Source organism: Gossypium hirsutum, chromosome A06 (assembly GCF_007990345.1).
Source record: "Gossypium hirsutum isolate 1008001.06 chromosome A06, Gossypium_hirsutum_v2.1, whole genome shotgun sequence".
Classification (NCBI taxonomy): Eukaryota; Viridiplantae; Streptophyta; class Magnoliopsida; order Malvales; family Malvaceae; genus Gossypium; species Gossypium hirsutum.
In genome coordinates, this window is record NC_053429.1 from 9939858 (window position 1) to 9958172 (window position 18315).

Here is an 18315-nt window from a genome sequence, read left to right on the forward strand (position 1 = left end):
TCCTACCCAACTCTGCTACACGCCACAATAAGATTTCCCCAGAACTCATCGTCCCTACACACCGTGTTGTGGATAAACCACCACTAATTTACAAATAAACTGCCAGTAAAAATTATGGGTAAACCACCAGTGTTTTCAGATAAAAAGGTTGCAGATAAACTGCCAGTAAGTTGTGGATGAACCACCAAGGTTTGCAGATTATTAAACTGCCACAACTTCTTCTGTTCATATCGTCCAATCCCATGCAATGCAATATGACATGCTTGTAATAGAACTGTGTGGAAACAGTAGACATGCTTAACATGTATTTAGTTCAAGAGTAGTAGTAGACATGCTTAACACTCAGTAGGGCAAAAATAGTAATATCAGTAACAGTTTACCAAAATTACGATGACAGTAGTGATGTAACATTCACATATCATAAATATATCAGTAGCAATTTAGTCATTAAATCACAGATTCCAGAATAAACATAATATCAATGAGTCAATTGAGTGAGTAAAAACTCTAAAAACAATTCAAACACTATATGAAGATTAAATTAAACAATTCAAAAATTTCAGGATAAACCAATGACACAAGGGTCACATGACTGTGTGGCCAGGCCTTGTAACAGCTTGATGCCATGTCAAAAACAATAAATTACCCTACAGGAAGGACATGGCCGTGTGGCAGGTTCTTGGCCGTGTGGAAAATGAAGGTACCCTAATGTAATAGTAGCACATGGCCATGTGGCTCACATACCCATGTAGCCCTAATCTTACACACGATTACCACCGATTCACTTGGGAAAGACACTCACCTTTCACCATGATTCGATGGGCATTCCTCACAATCGATTTTGATCTGATTCACTTAGATATGATCCTTCAAACAACAAATAAACACAATTAACAATTGGTATAAAGAATTGAGCAAGATCCATAAAGATTGATTAATCGAACCTAAAGATTAATGTTGGATATTCGTACAGCGGTATATGAAATCTAATAGTTGAAATGAAGATTACTTACCGATTATTTGCAAAGGTAACGAGTGTTATTGATGATGATTCTAAATACCAATAAAAATTGAATGAATGAGGGATCAATTTGATACGGGAAAGAAAGTAATTGATAGTTCAAAGGAACCCCATTTACTAACGATGGAGTTAGCCAGTTTTAATATTTAATATCTATTAGTCTATTATAGTGTTATATCAAATCATTATTTTTTTATTTGATTAATTAGGTAATTTATTTTAGCATAGGGATGAAATCGTAAATGTGGTCAAAGTTAACCACTATGGATTTCTTTCGCTTGTGGTAATATGATAATCAATTAGGGACAAAATTGATAATTCAACCATTTTCATAGTTAATGGCCGGACAGGTGTTGGTTTTACCTTACCTGTAATAATGCTAATCTTAATTACTAATTAGATTAGACACATATATATACCGTAGCATAGTGGATGGAAAGAGACAGTTCATTATTGAATGCTTGAATATTTGATGACTTCTATAATGTCGAATTGTCATATGTAAGCATACGGGGGAGAAGTTACACTTTCTTATTTTGGCGTCAAAATAAAATTCAATGATCTTGTGGGGCCAAGGTAAGAATATTGGTCTGTCGTAATTTGATACACCAAATTAGGCTCTCCATTACACTTGACGAGCTTATTCACAAGCAATTTGAATGTTTTTATCATGTTTTTAGTTAGTTTTTGCTTTTTTGCTTTAATAAGTGAATTAGTATGTTTTACGCTATTTTGGATACTCGAATTGGCCAAATGTGCCGTAGGGAACCTAACAATTGATTGAGTGTTGTAGGGAGTCAATGGTGGCCCTAACGTGAGAAAAAACATCACCTAGAAGGGGGTATCGCAGTATCGAAGCATGGAAGTTGTGATACCCCTAACAATGTTGAAACGAACAAAATTGAGGCCAACTCCAGTGATATCACGATACCAAGGCTCCCAATTTCAATACTGACTTGTGTACCGTGATACCGTTGGGTACCACCATATCGAAGTTTGGGTATCGCGATACCGATGTCTAATGAGGAGAAAAATGATTGCAGGGGTAGTTTTTGTCCAACACCCATACAAATCAAAATTAAGGTTTAAGGGCATTTTGATCCAAAATTTTGGGTTGAAATCAGATATTAAAAGCTACTTTTGGCTGAGAAAAGGAGGAGAGCTTTAGTTTAGGTTTTCTTTCAACTATTTAGTTTAGGTTTTCTTTCATCTCTTTAGCTTAGTTTTAAGGTTTTCTTTTTCCTTTTTTGGGGTTTACTTTACTTTTCTAATTTTTAGTTAGTTAGTTTTACTATAGCTAGACGATATTTACATTTAAGAACTTAAATTTTTACATTATATTTTCATTTTCATCCCAAGCTTTTAATATAGCTTAGTTCCATTTTCAGTTTCTTAGATAAAATTCTAATTTTTAGTGTACATGTGCATCATCTTCACTACCATTGTTATCTCCTTCAAACTTTTTTCAAGAAAACCTTAAGTTTTGTTAACCTTATATCTTGCACTTAAATTAATGTATGCTTTGGGCGTTTATTTGATTGTTGTTTGTTTAGAAATGATAATGAGTAGCTAACTCTATGGTGGTTGGTTGACGTTATTGTTGCTTAGTTAGATTTTGGTACATGGATTAAATTGCAAAAACTGAACTAGATTTAATGAACTTCAAAACTTTGAATTGACACCCCTAATGATAAATTAAGATAAGTGAGGCCGAGAGGTAATCTTATTGGGACCAATTCATTAGTCTTGGGTTAGTCAGGTGAGATCGAGAGATAAACCGAACTAGTTTGTCTAATTTGGTAAAATTGGGATTGAGAGGTAAAATAGAGCCACTTAGGAGTTTAAGCAATTTAGGTCCCCAATCCAAAATTTAATTAACAACATGGAAGTCAACCAATCGTTTTTTGTTATTAATTTGTTAATTTGTTAATTTCGTAATTTATCTAGTTTTACAATTTAGTCCTTTTGCATATTAAGTGGTTAATTAAAGTAATTCACATCCAAATTATGCTTCGTTATAATATAGAAATTAGTGAGTAGCTAGTTAAAATCCTTATTCCATGCTTGTCGAAAAGGAATCATTAAATTGTTGACTCCTTTGGGTTCAAATCCTTCATTGCATGCTTGTCGAGAATGAATCATTAAATTGCTGACTTCTTTGAGTTTGATCCTTGGAATACTCAAGTGTTCCATTGAACATTATAAATATTACAATTGACATGTCACACTTGCAGACACTACACCTAGTTATTCTGATTTTATTGTTATATTAGTGTTGATTCTCTCTGCCTTGGTGTTCGCACACCGATAACGAAAGCGGTGAAAAAATTAAATTAACTAATTGTTTACCTCTTTGAAAAAATACTACGAGGAGGGCATTAATTACTAATAACAAGTAAGCATCGCTATTATGTATCAACCATGCTAATTTTAATTTATCAAAAGAATAAAAACTTTAGCTGGTATCAAATTTCAAGAACATCTAAAATTGGCCCACCCTCCTGACGATTCATTAGAAAACAAAAATACTAGGCTTTCTAGCACTGATTCGTACCATTATAGATATCTCAGAGGGGTTGGCCCAAAAAATTCATCTTTTTTTAGGTAGAAATGGAATAGAATTATACAACAGACTATTCATCCAACTAAAAAGCTCCAGTTCAGAATAAGACCAACCAATCGTCCTGGGTCCAACTATTATTGCATTTTCCTCTTTACTCAAAAGAGGCAAATCGCCAATTACTCCCCATGGAAAAGCAAAACAATTTAACTACACGAAAGAAATAAGCTAAAATAAAACATTAATGTGATTTCTTTGATCCTAGTTTTGTACGTAACGTTACAAGTCCTTATGGGTTGCAGTACTCAATATTGGGTCGGGTTTTCATCAGTTTTATAAAAGAACTTTACATGGTGGTTACATACATTTATAGGCTTAGCTACTTGCCCTAATGCGTAAGTTTTCCGACATTTTAAAAAAGTTCTCTACATACATAAAATACAATAAAAGATAAAGACTAGACAGAAAAAAATGTTCTGTCTAAAAATTTACCCCACCATTGGGCAATGGCATTGCATTATCCAACCCTGCTCAATAATTATTTTTATATATATTAGCAGTAAATATTAATATGATAGAAAATTACTATGTATTGTGAATAATAAATTTACAAGGGATGAATCCTTTCATTCTATACACAATCACCCAAATAGTTTTTTTTAAATTTTTTTTTCAAAAAATTGTCTTTTTATATTAAATTAATCTCTTTTAAAAAAAAACTAAATACTAATAAATGTTGAATGTAGTGATAAGAAATATTTCATTTAAAAAAATATAAATTAAAATTTTAAAAATGAAATTATTAAAAGAGAGAATCATAAATACTAAACATAAATTGTAAAAAAGATATGAAAAGAATAGGTGAATAATTAGGTTAGACTGAGCTTAGATATCTATGAGAGCTGTTAGTACTTGTCCATGTTCATTCATTCTATAAGTGAAACTAATTAATAAATTATTTATATATTAAATAATACAAGTACGACAAAGAAGTTAAAAAAAGCGTTAAAACTTCTTATAAGAGAAACGTGGGGAGTTACAAATAAGGAATATAAATTTACTTTTCAAAAAAAAAGTTAATTACAAATATAACCTTATCCGTATATATTATTTATTTTGTAAAACAATTTTTTACATTATTTTAAAACTAAATCGATTTTATTAATAATTGTCTCTTTTAATAATATTATTTTTAAAGTTTGAACCAATATTCTTTCATTAAAGATGCAATATACCAATAATAATAAACTCAAGCAAAACTTTTATAATAATAGTTGTACTCCATCCATATTGCTGATATATTATTAATATTTTTAAATATCTTTAATGTTTATTAATCCCGTATATTCATGAGTTATTAATTGTTATGGATTATAACAATAATTTTTTTTGAGAAGTCTAAATTAAAATTAATGTCATTTTTGGTGCATAAAGTTAAAATATGTTATAAGCTTTTGTATTTTTTGTAAATTTAAAATTTAATCTCTTAATTTTTATTTTTAAGAAATTGATTTTTATTTTATTTTTTAGATTTCAAAGCTTTGGTCTAATAATTAACATCATTAAATTCTTTTTATTAAATTCAATAATTTAACCATTTGAAATAAATATATACTCATTTTGATAACAATGCAACAAGAAAAATGATGCTGAAATAAACAACATTAACAATTAGACTTGTATTTTTAAATCTAAAAAATGAAAGGACTAAATTCTAAATGGTTGAAGAGTAGAGGGTCCAGAAGTAGATTTTAACCTATTAGTAATTTAAAAATAAAATTAAAAAAAAAAGGGGAAAAAAAAGAAGAGGAGAAAAGCAAAAGTAGAGGGGATAAGAGGAAAGACAAAGTTGTGGGTTAAACCAAAAGGACAATTGGAGTTCAATCGTGTCGGGCATGTGTGATTATTTATATCAGCGTTGGAACAATTAGACAGCATTAGTGATACACTGACATACCAGCACACGCAGTTTTCATGCATTTGTCACCTTGTGCTTTGCTAGATAGGAAATTTAAACGTTGAAAGAAATATAAGAACACATAAGCCAAATTTAAAACAATATTATACTAATTTCAAAAAAAAAAAAAGAAAGAAAGAAAGTAAACACAACATATTTTATTAATTATGAACTTGAATAGCATCATTCATTATGTAATTATGAATTTTTACGGGATAATTAAAATCAAACTCTAAAAGTTAATTACAACCAAGACTTGCTAAAAGTGTCTTTAAGTTGAAGGAAGTGTCCTAGCACCATGAGATCTAATCTGTTATTCTTCAATTTAGAGATAATCACATATGCATTTCCCTCCACCATTATATCCGACAAGCCTTTGGATTTGGCAAAATTTCATGCCATGGTTAATTCACTAGTTGTAAAATTTCAATAAATTTATACACTCATTTAAGTCAAATTTAAATGGATTAAGTTGTTTACTTTAATAGAAATTAAGTTCTATTTATTCATTCCATTATTTGATAAACATATCACATTAATACCTCATTTAGTTATGAGAATAATAATATGAGAAAATAAACCTATTTATTACATATGTATTATAATAGTTATATATAAAATAAAAAATAATTTCTACAAATTTAAATTAAACATTAAAAAATGAGTAATATCATTGGTAAAAAAATAAGACCTCTTGCCAACAACTTCTTAATCTAATGGTAAGAATATTATGTTGTAGACATGAAAGTTTGGGTTCAATTCCAAACAACCCTATTCCCCTCCCTCAATTATTAAATGTGTACAAAGTAATATTCTTACCAAACATAACATAAATGTTAAGTTTATAATCTTCATCACTTAGGGTTTGTATAACCTTAATGGAAAATGTCAAGATAGAGAAAATAATTTATCGTGATTTTCTTTGTCAAATTCAATGGTCGATTTTAATTTCGCATCATGAAATTTTCTATGTTCGTGAAAATTATATGTTCTAATAATATCTGTTCTTTTGGTACAATGTTTAAAATTAACTATACCCCTTCCCAATTTATAAATAAGAGGTTCTAATAATATCTGTTCTTTTGGTACAATGTTTAAAATTAACTATACCCCTTCCCAATTTATAAATAAGAGGATAATGCGCTTCAATGCACTTGAATCCACGTCCTCTTATATTAGTAACGATATCCATACCAATTAAGCTAAGACTTAATCAATAGATTAATTTTATTTTTAATTACTTTATATTATCGCGATTTCAATCACTTAAAAAGAGATTTTGTTTTGAGCAAGGTTTATTTTAAGTTAATGACTAAGGTTTATTTTATGTCATTGATTTTATTGTCAGCATCTCTTGTATGTTGTTGCGATTTAATATTAGAATGTGGTTGGCTCTTGGCAATTTGGAAGATAAGAGTGTCAAGACTTTATGCTTTAAAATGTTTTAATTCGTGCTTATTGTTTAAAAAGTCAAAGTGAGGTTGATGGAGATATTATTTATTATTTATTATGTTTTAGCATTACGATTTATGATAATGTAATATATTTATTTATTTTAAATTTTTTATTAAGTTTAATTATTTATTATGTTCTAAATTTATAATTAATATAAAATTATTTATTTCTCATGTATTATTTTTAAGTATTATAATGAAAATTGAGGATATATTATAATGTGTGTTTTAGCATTTTATATAAATGGGGATTAAAAGTTCCTATACAAGTTATGTATGTGATATGTAATTTATTAGTCACCAAAGTGTTCAAATTAGAAAGTTTTCATAGATATCAATTAAATTATGCATGTAGAAGTTGTTAATATCCATATAATTAGTGAAATGTTTATAATGGAAAAATAGATAATTAACTTTCACTATTTATTAGAACTCTAAAATTTGCTCAAAGGTGAATTATTTATTCAATGGATTGTGAAAATTATGGTGATAAATTAATATAATTTTTAGATATATATTTGAATGTGCAAAAGTAACATGTATATATGATGAAATTATTTATTTGTTCCTTAAAATTAGTAGCTTTTATTTAAGATAGTATATTGTAGTATTTGCCCAAAGGAGAACTAGGATTTACTTCATTATTTGTTTATTTGAACTCAAAAGTAATTTCATTATTTTGAGCATTTATGTTTTTTTTACTTTTATTATTTTGCAACTATTTCAATCATTCACAAGCCTCATCTATTGCTTTATTTAACGAGTTATTCTTTAAATGTAGTAAACAAGTACTATTTAAGTGTTTTGGGTCTTGATTAAACATTATTAGAAGAAAAACCTATTGCTATTATTGACTTAATCAATGAGTAAGAGAAGTTGTACAAAAAATAAGTTGGGAATGGTCAAACAGATTGAGAGTTATGTTTATTTTGTGAAATTCTATTGCCAACAACATTAAGACTACAATTCCACAAACTGAAAGTGTGAAAGGAAATCTTACATTAACGTTTCCATTATGCAGATAAGCCATTCTTTGGTACTTTTATGGCACAAATCATGATCATGAAGTTCAATGGGTTGAGGGGAATGCTAGAACATATCGTCAAGATGACTAATATTGCAGCAAAGTTAAAGATTTTAGGGATTACGATTGATGACTCCTTTTTATTACAATTTATATTGAACTTAACACCTCCAAATTATTGTCATTTCAATTTAACTATAACATTATTAAAGATAAGTGAGATGTTAATACATTGACTAGTGAGCTCATTTAGTATGAAGCAAGATTAATAAGTCAAGGAAGTTATTCCATCAACTTTGTGGGGTAATGAGTTGGCAAAGGGCCTAAAGTAAAAACCAACAAGTTTAAGAAGAGGAAAAACACACTAGCTAGTGTCTTCAATGGAGAGAATAAGGAATGAATGGTAGATAAGTGTTACTTCTGATTGAAATTAGGACACAATCAAAAAGATTACCAAATACACAAAGTTTGGTTTGAAAACAAAGGTAACCTTTTATACTTTTGTATATTTCAAATAAAACTTAATTGAAGTTCCTAATAATACTTGGGGGTTTAATTCTGGTTCTACTACTCATGCCTCCAACATGATACAAAGATTCCTTATGATCCAAACTACAAACTCAAATAAGCATTTCCTATATATGAGGAACAACATGAAGGCTCTGATTGAAGGCATAGGGACTTATTTGTTGTTGGATATTTGTTGGGATTTTGTGCTGTTAACGCAATTATTTTGTCCTCATGCTCGTATTTTTTCGAATAGGCCGATTCATAAAATTCCATAGCTAAAATTATTATCTTTTGTATTATTTTTCTCATTAGTTTTTGCAAGAAAAGCAAAATGAACAAAACAAATATTGACTCATTAGTCACCTAAGGGTTAACTAATACTAAGTTGCATCATAGGGATGAATTATGATACAGGAAGACATCTTATATTAGTAGCTAATCTAAATGGTCCGTAGTTTAAGGAATGAAAAATGAGCAATTAATTCAAGGGAATATTATGTTTTCTATCAAATCAAATTGGAGAGATACCTTATCTTGAGTATTGAAGTGGACGACTCCTAGAAAGATAGAGACATAGGAGTGATTGTCTAGATTTACAATACATTGGACATGACCCAAGTTGAATTTATCCTAAATTCATTTATGTATTTGTTCACTTGTGATGTTTATATTGTGACTTGACTCAATTTTGAGTAAGTGACTGACTAAGTGTATGTAACTCATATGATTTCATACATTAAAAGCCATTGCTTAGTTGGTATTAGAGTTGAGACTTGATATGTTGGGTATATAGCTTATGTATGGCATGAAATGTTTTCACTTAAAATGGTGATATTCATAGCTTAATTAAAGAGTAAATGATACCTTCTTACTAACATTGCATGAATTACGAAAAAGAAACGTGGCTACAAGTAATTTGTTAGGGAATTGTTATTATTATTATTATTTATTAGTAATAATATTTTTGTCGTGGAAGATTCAAGGGTGACCATTAGATAAAATAAGATTGTATTGGGTGAATGGGTTTTACCCAAAGAGATTAAGGATATCTCATGAGAGTAACACACTTATGATAAGGTCATTAGATGAATCGTAAATCTAAGTTGCCTTCATAATGGTATACAATGAGGAGTTCATTCATGGTACTTTTAGTGAATTGACTCCATAACTAAATAACTGATACATGCATGGATATTAAATTCAATTCACCGAAGTTGCCAATTTTTAAGTTTGGAAAATCAATCCACTTGTGATGACCTTTTGGATGGGATCTAGGAATTTATCGGTTGAGATGCCTGAAGAGATATCTCTTAGCTTCGAAATTTACTTTGAATACCTTGATTTGAGTCTAGGAGCTCAAGTTATGACCATTTTAGTGAAGACTGGGCAAGTAGAATTATTGGACGATATTATTACGGGAAATTACAAGTTTCAAGCTTTAATTCGAGTTTGAATCATATTGGGTTAAATTTTAAGACTTAATTTTGATTATAGATGAGTCCAATATTGCATTTATTAGTTTTTATATTATTATTATTTATTTATTCTGAATTTTAGGTTATTTTTAAGTATTTTAAGTTGTTTAGGAATGATTTTTAGTCAACAAGAAAGTTTACATCCACTACCACTTTTTGTTCATATAAACTAGAGTTTTCATTATACTTAAGATTTTTATTTTCATGTAATTAGCTAGCTTATATAAAAGCCTCTTCATTATTTAATAAACACACATTCATTGAATAAAGTCTTCTAGCTCTTTGAGTTTATCTTTCCAAGATAACTTTCTTGTGATTTTTAGAAGTGTTTTCTTCTTGGTTTTTTTTTTGTGAAGCCATAGAATCTCTTCATCCTCCAATTTACTAGTTGGCCAACCAAGGGGGTTGGTTACAATCAATTGTGAAGCTTGTTGGAGATCAGCTCTTCAAAGAGTTTTATAGAGTATCGTCTTTCATCTTCTTCCATTCAAATCTTTATCCATCTTTTCCATATCTTTTTTCTAATCTTGATTTTGTTCTTCTTAATATTTTTCTAATACTTCATACTCTTTTGAAGTTTTAGGTTTCAAGATCCAATGATTTCCTTGAAAGATTTGACTTATAATCATTAAAAATTCTTTGGACCTTCTTCCTTCTTACTTGAATTCATTCTTCCTTGTACTTTTATTCACTACCTTGATTGCTCTTTTTCACTTAGTGTTAATTCGTTTTAGGTATCTTAAATGCCAAGTAAGACTTTATTACTCTTCGATTCGGTTTTTCCTTGTGCCACAACAACTTGAATCCAATTTTGGTCTGCTGCCCATATCATTTGGTATTACATTTGGGAATTCTTTTAGTTGTTTTCCTTGTGCTAAACACTATTTCTTGTTGCTGCTATTTGATAGCCTCTAAAAATTGATTTTTACCCAAAAAATATTTGGAAAAATATATTTCCGGTGGGTAAACGATTTTAAAAAGATTTGAAATTTTGTCTACAGTATTTGGCATTATGATACATTGTAAAAATTATTTCCCCACAAAAGATAAAAAGATTGAAAACTAAAAAAAAGGATAAAAATAAAAAAACATATTATGTGAGTTGAATTTCATACCGAAAATTTCTAGATCTAATTTTCATCATACAAAGGGGCTTCGGATTAAATTTTTTGATTTTAGCACATCAAGAATACCTTAAAATAAATATTCGAGTTGTTTTTTCATTTTTCGATTTTCTATTGGGTAGTTTTAATTTTTCTTGATTTTAGCTTTAGGTTTTCCTTTGTTTAGATTTTTTTTTGTTCTATTATGCATTCTAACACATTCTTATTTCTTGTGTTCGTAGGTACGAAAGAATTGCCTCTCTTCCTCTGTGCAACTCAAATTTCGTAGGAGTCAAGCTTTTCTTTTGGCTTGTTAGAGCTTTAAGTTATCTTTGTTAAAGAGTGATCCCCATAACTTCTTCAAGATTACTAAGATTGATTACTCTATAACATTTACAAGTGAGAAGATCTTAATTTATTTTTCTTTGCCTCTAAGAGTTATTTTTCTTGCAAGTGCTAACGGCGAGGCTTTATTTTACTTGAAAATTTTTCTTGTTTGAGTGTTTGTGATTTCACAATAGTGCACACACATCGTACTAATGAGGAGAATGATAAACCTAAAGCGAAACATAAATGTCATAGGTGTTCTAAACCCACACGGACTTCTTGTTTCCAATGTCCAAAAATTTTCTATTGTTCATTGATAAACCGTAATATATACATATTTTTACCCCATGCTTGGCATATTTATGGATGATTTTTCATTGGTTTTTTTGAATTCAATGCTCCTAATCCTTTAAATTCATGTTTTACACTTAGGTGAGCATTGGAAGGCGAAAAGAGCAAGAAACTGGCCAAAAACGGACAAAATGGGCTTAATTTAGCTTAGCACATGGCCTAGGCACTTCCACACGAGTGAGCCACACGCCCGTGTGTGACACACGGGTAGACCACACGCCTATGTGTCATGGCTGTGTCAACATCAATCCAAGTCAGAATCATGGTCTGAGCCCCTTCACACGGGCGTGGCACACGGCCGTGTCGCTATCCAGCCTAAGTCTAATTCTACTCGGAAAAGGCTTATTTTGGGCGAATTTGGGCATTCCAAAGTCTATTTAAAGACCCTAGAAGAGGATTAAAGGGGACGCAGAGTTGAAGGTAGAAAATACTCAAGGACAGCCATCAGAATCACCTTAGAGGGAGGATCTACATCAAGACTGAAGATTTCCATCCAATTTCCTAAAAGTTCTTTGGGTTTCTTTATGTTTTGTTGTTTTCCAAATTTTGAGATGTTTTCCATTATTATTATGAACTAAACTCCTTAAATACCTAAGGAAGATAAAACCTAAGATGGATCTTATTATTATTTGAGTTATATGATAAATACTTGTTCTTATTTTTAATTGTGAATTTAACCCTTGCTTTAATATTCCAGGATATTAATTTAGGTTTTTGATGTGCTTATTTAGAGGAGCAAAAATCCCTGTTTAAGGGTAGATCATTCATAATTAAGCGGAGTTGCATGCAATCCTAGAGATAGGAAGATATAAATCTGTCAGATTAGAGTCAAATCTAATAAGGGAATCCATAAATCGAGTTAATGCGACAATACGGGTTTTAATTAGAAAGAGATTTCAATTAATCAACCTAGAGTCAGTTGTTTTTAGCCTCAAGAGAGATATTAACATAAATCAGGGATTTCTACGAATTAAGTAAAGTGAATAAATCGTCTAACTCAAACGTAATAAGTGAAGTCTTGTAACGCCCCCTTTACCCGAGACCATTGCCGGAGTCGAGCACGAGGCATTACTAAACTTATTTGAGCACTTAAACAAATTTAAACAATTTATATCACACTTTCCAGACAAGCTGTCCAACTGCGTTACAGACGCAAAAAAAATCATATCTCAAGTTAAAAAACTCGAAATCAAAATCCGTAAATTTTCCCCAAATCTAGGCTCATGTATCTAGTTAATAATTTTTTTCTAGAATTTTTTGTTGGGCCAATTAGTACAGTTTATTATTTGAAGTCTCCCCTATTTCAGGGTTCGACTGCTCTGACCCCTGTGCACTACGAACCAAATTTCTCTATGTACAGAATTCAAATAACCAAGCCGTTTGTTTCTATTAAAAATATACTCAATAAGGAATCCATACATATATAGTATGACTCCTAATTAATTTGTTTACAATTTTTAATTATTTTTACAAATCAGAACAGGGGAGTTCAAAATCACTCTGAGTTTGTCTCACAAAAATTCAAATATCTCCTGATATGAAAGCCTTTTGCTTACACCGTTTCTTCTATGTGAAACTAGATTCAATAAGATTTAATTTAATATTTTATTCAACCTCTAATTATATTTTCATGATTTATGGTAAATTTTCAAACTCAAACTACTGCTACTAACCAAAAACTGTTTTAGTACAAAATGTTGTTAACTAGTTTATAACATCTTTACTTTATTTCATTTAAACTCTATACATGCCATATAAATCTTCAAACATAAAACAAAAGCTACCGGAATTGATCTGGATAGTGTGCTTTGTTGAGTTGATCCGATCTACCCACTTCACCTCAAGTCAATCTACATAAAAATATTAAACACGTACAACTAAGCTTATTGAAGCTTAGTAAGTTTATAGGTTTAAAAGTAATGCTTACCAAACATAATATTTCCAAACAATACCAAAACATTTACTAAAGTTTCCTGCGATTCACAACCATTGTTATAATAATTCACATAGTTGAGCTCAACAGTAACAACTACTCAATCTCTTTCATTTGGATCACTTCTCTTTTATTTCTTATAATCAAATTAGGAAACGGCTTACGAAATTGAGTACGTCGTTGCTCAATGCCACGAATCACAACTCAGTATGGTTTTTCTCATTGAAATACCATACCTACATTTTTCAACTCGGTATGGGAAATGCCATACCTACATTTCTTAACTCAGTATGGATTTGATAATACCATACCTACATTTCACAGCTTAGTATGGATAATACCATACCTACATTTCACAACTCAGTATGGATGATACCATACCTACATTTCACACTTTTCCATGGAACAACCATGGTCTTATCCGTCAATTCATCACACGTCACGATACGAACGTACTCAATCCTGCGTTTTTTCTAATTTGCATTTCCACATTTATTCTTTCATTAACAAAATCTACACAATCCCACAACAAATTCGTATATAATAACACATTATATAGTTCAATCATTCACAAATAAACATCTAAATTCAACCATATGAACTTACCCGGCTAATTTGTAGAAGATATTGAAATTTAGGGACTATTCCGCAACTTTTTCTTTTCCTTGTTCTTCTTTGGATTCTTGATCTATAATATAAAATATTACTACTCATTAGCATTTATTTGATTTCTATTTCACTTCACAATTTATGCTGTTCAAATTTCAAAATTGCAGTTTTACCCAAAAATTTACAGTTTTCACAATTTAGTCCCTGCTCAATTCACCCATCAATTGAACTAATTTTTATCAATTAACACTTTATTTTATCATCATAAACTATTTCAAAACCTTTTTTTATTCTGAATTTCAACAGCAACCTTCAATTCACAACTTTTTCACAATTAGGTCCTAAATATCATTTCCTATCAAAATCACTTAATAAAACCACCTTAATATGAAATTAGAACTTAATTTTCATAATAATTCATCATAAAATTCCCTTATACATCCAGGGTAACTTCCAATTTCACCCATAAAATCAAAAACTAATGAATTCTATAAGTGGACCTAATTGTAAAAGTCATAAAAACATAAAAATTATCAAGAAAAAGCAAGAATTAAACTCACATGATGTAAAAATATGAAAAAAAAAGCTTTCTCCAGACCTTCTATGGCGTTTTGGCTGAGAAAATATGAAGAAATGTCTAGATTTTTCAATTACATCATTATTTAACTATTAACTTTTATGCTATTTCCAATTTTGCCCCTTGTTCACATTGTTTTCTTGCTTATTTCATACCCAAACCGTCCAGCCATTAACCTTTGGGTCTAATTGCTCTTTAAATCCATCTTTTAAATACTTAAGCTATTTACTCACAATTTAACAAATTTTGCTCTATTTTCAATTTAGTTCTTTTTAATTAATTAGCCATCCAAACGTTAAAATTTTCTAATGAAACTTTAATACTAACTCAATGACACTCCATAAATATTTATAAAAATATTTATAGCTCAATTTTCAATTTTGAGGTCTCGATACCTCGTTTTTGACCTGTTTGACCTAATAAATTCTTTTAATTCACTAATTTCACCATTTCACAAATTCTTCTAAATTCTTACTTGACTCATAAATATTAAATTACTATCTTGTTCAATCTTATTTGTCGGATTTAGTGATCTCAAATCACCATTTCTGACACCACTTAAAATTAGGCCGTTACAAGTCTAGGTGGGTTCTTCCTTGGGTATTGTCTTCTCCATCGGTTTTCTAAAAAGTTAATCTCTGTCGTAATCTTAGTTAATTAGATAATTAGTTTTAGTTTAAAAAACATTCTTTAATTCTTAGGCTAGATAATAAAAAGATAGTAATTACTAGTACTTTTAGTCCTCGTGGATACGATATTTCCGATCTCACCATAACTATACTACTGTTCGATAGGTGTGCTTGCCTTAGTCGAATGTTTAGTTAGTTTAGCGACCATCAAGTATTTGGCGCCGTTACCGAGGACTAAGATATTAAGAACGTTTAATTTTTATTACTTTAGCCATTCTGTATTTTTTTATTATTGCAATTTAATTTTGTTTTTAATTTTTTCTTAATTACTAAATTTTCTTTTATTTACTTCTGACAGGTTTTTATAGTTTATTACTAGAAGAAACCCGTCAAGACCTTTACTTTTTGGTAGTGAAATCAAAAGCACAACTCGTAGAAATCAAAGAGAAATAAGGTGAAGCCTACAATACATAGAAGAAGGGCAAGAGGATGTTATTCATACCACAACCGAGGAGATGGCTGATAATGAGAATAATTCGTTACCTCCTGTGGTTGCTGCAAATCCGGTAGATCAAAATCTCGCTCCTCGTACTATGTATGATTATGTTAAACCTACCTTAACAGGAACTGAATCGAGTATAGTTAGGCCTGCTATTGCTGCAAATAATTTTGAACTGAAACTTAACACGATTCAAATGATACAACAGTTTGTTCATTTTGATGGTTTGCAGGATGAGGATCCAAACACTCATTTAGTAAATTTTCTGGAATTCTATGACACCTTTAAGATCAATGGTGTTTCTGACGATGCCATTCGCCTTCGTCTATTCCCATTCTTATTGAGGAATAAGGCAAATAGTGGTTGAACTCGTTGCCGCGAGGATCAATCACCACTTGGGAACAAATGACATAAAAATTTTTACTTAAATATTTTTCGCCGGTTAAAACGGCTAAATTAAGGAATGACATTTCTTCTTTTGTGTAGATGATTTAGAAACACTCTATGATGCATGGGAAAGATATAAGGATCTATTGAGGAGGTGCCATCACCATGGGTTACCCCTTTAGCTACAAGTTCAAACTTTCCACAACGGTTTGAATCCCTCGACTAGATAGATGATTGACACAACTGCTGGTAGGACTATTAACAATAAGACACCTGAAGAGGCTTATGAGTTTATATAAGAGATGTCACTGAATAATTATCGTGACAAGTTATGAGGACAAAGCCAAAAAAAGCGGCCGGCATTTTTAACGTCGATTCGGTTGCTATGCTTTCCAATTAGGTAGAAATTTTGAATAGAAAAATTGATGGGTTACTTGGTTCTTCACAGGTTCATCCAGTAATGCAGTGCGATGCAAGTGGAGGTGGAATGAGCAATTTAGACTATCCATCCTACGGCCCTAACATGGAGAACGAGCAAATGAACTATATGGGTAATAATTCTCGGCCTCACAATAATCCTTATAGTAACACTTACAATGCAGGTTGGACGAACCACCCAAATTTCTCATGGGGAGGCCAAAGAAATCAAAGACCACTATCTCCCCTAGGCTTTCAACAACAACCTTACCAGCAAGAGAAAAAGCCGAACCTTGAGGAGATGATGAAAAAGTTTATTACATTAGCGAAAACTCATTTTCAGAACACTGAAACTGCACTTAAAAATCAACAAGCATCAATTCAAGAGCTCGAGAATCAAATTGGGCAACTGGCTAAGATGATTTCAGAGAGACCACTAGGGAGCCTACCTAGCCATACCAAACCCAATCCAAAAGAACATGTGAAAGCAATTACATTAAGGAGTGGGAAGGTGTTAGCTGAATCTGAAAAGAAGCTGCCACCAGAATCCAGCAGAAAAGAAGATGAGGAGGAAAAACCCGAAAACAATGAAAAACCGGTGTTGAGGGAATATAAACCACCATTCTCATACCCAGTAAAGTTGAAGAAAGACCATATGGATGCATAATTCGGTAAATTTCTTAAACTTTTTAAACAATTACATATTAATTTACCCTTTGTTGAAGCTATCTCACAGATGCCTACATATGCAAAATTTTTAAAGGAGCTTCTAAAAAATAAAAGGAATTTTGAAGACTTGTCTACAGTGGAACTCAACGAGGAATGCTTGGCCATACTCCAAAATAAACTGCCAACCAAACTGAAAGATCCAGGAAGTTTTACTATACCCTACTTAATTGGTAGTTTGAATGTTGAGAAGACACTAGCTGATTTAGGTGCTAGCATTAATTTGTTGCCTTATAAAATGTTCAAGCAACTTGGTCTTGGGGAATCGAAACCCACTAGGATGAGTATTCAACTAGCTAGTAGATCTGTTAAATATCGTAAGGGTATTATAGAGGACGTACTTGTAAAAGTAGACAAATTTATATTCCCTGTTGATTTTGTTGTGCTTGACATGGATGAGGATGTTGAGGTGCCTTTGATTTTAGGTCATCCATTTTTAGCCACTGCTAGGGCTGTTATTGATGTGGGTGATGGTAAACTTGTGCTTGGAGTAGGTGACGAGGAGATTATTTTTAAAATTTATGATGCTATGAGGTTTTCTAAGGAACAGGATGACTCATGTTATTTTGTTGACTTTATTGATCATGCTACTCAAGATTCTTTACAGGAAATCGTACATAAGGACACGTTGGAACTGTGTCTCGCCCAAAGAGAGAAGGTAATTGATGATGATTCTGCGATATGTAAGATAAAAGCTGAACTAAATTCCAATGAGCCTTCACTAAGATAGAAGAACTATGAGGGTATTGAGGTAAA

The 18315-nt window shown here is 30.9% G+C and overlaps 1 non-coding gene across 1 annotated transcript; it reads right to left on the bottom strand.

The window, feature by feature from the left end:
* Nucleotides 1-16482: 16482 nt before the first annotated feature.
* On the bottom strand, nucleotides 16483-16588 carry LOC121231044 (small nucleolar RNA R71). The gene has a single exon (XR_005929113.1). It is a non-coding gene; the product is annotated as a small nucleolar RNA R71 (small nucleolar RNA).
* Between the last annotated feature and the right edge of the window lie 1727 nt (nucleotides 16589-18315).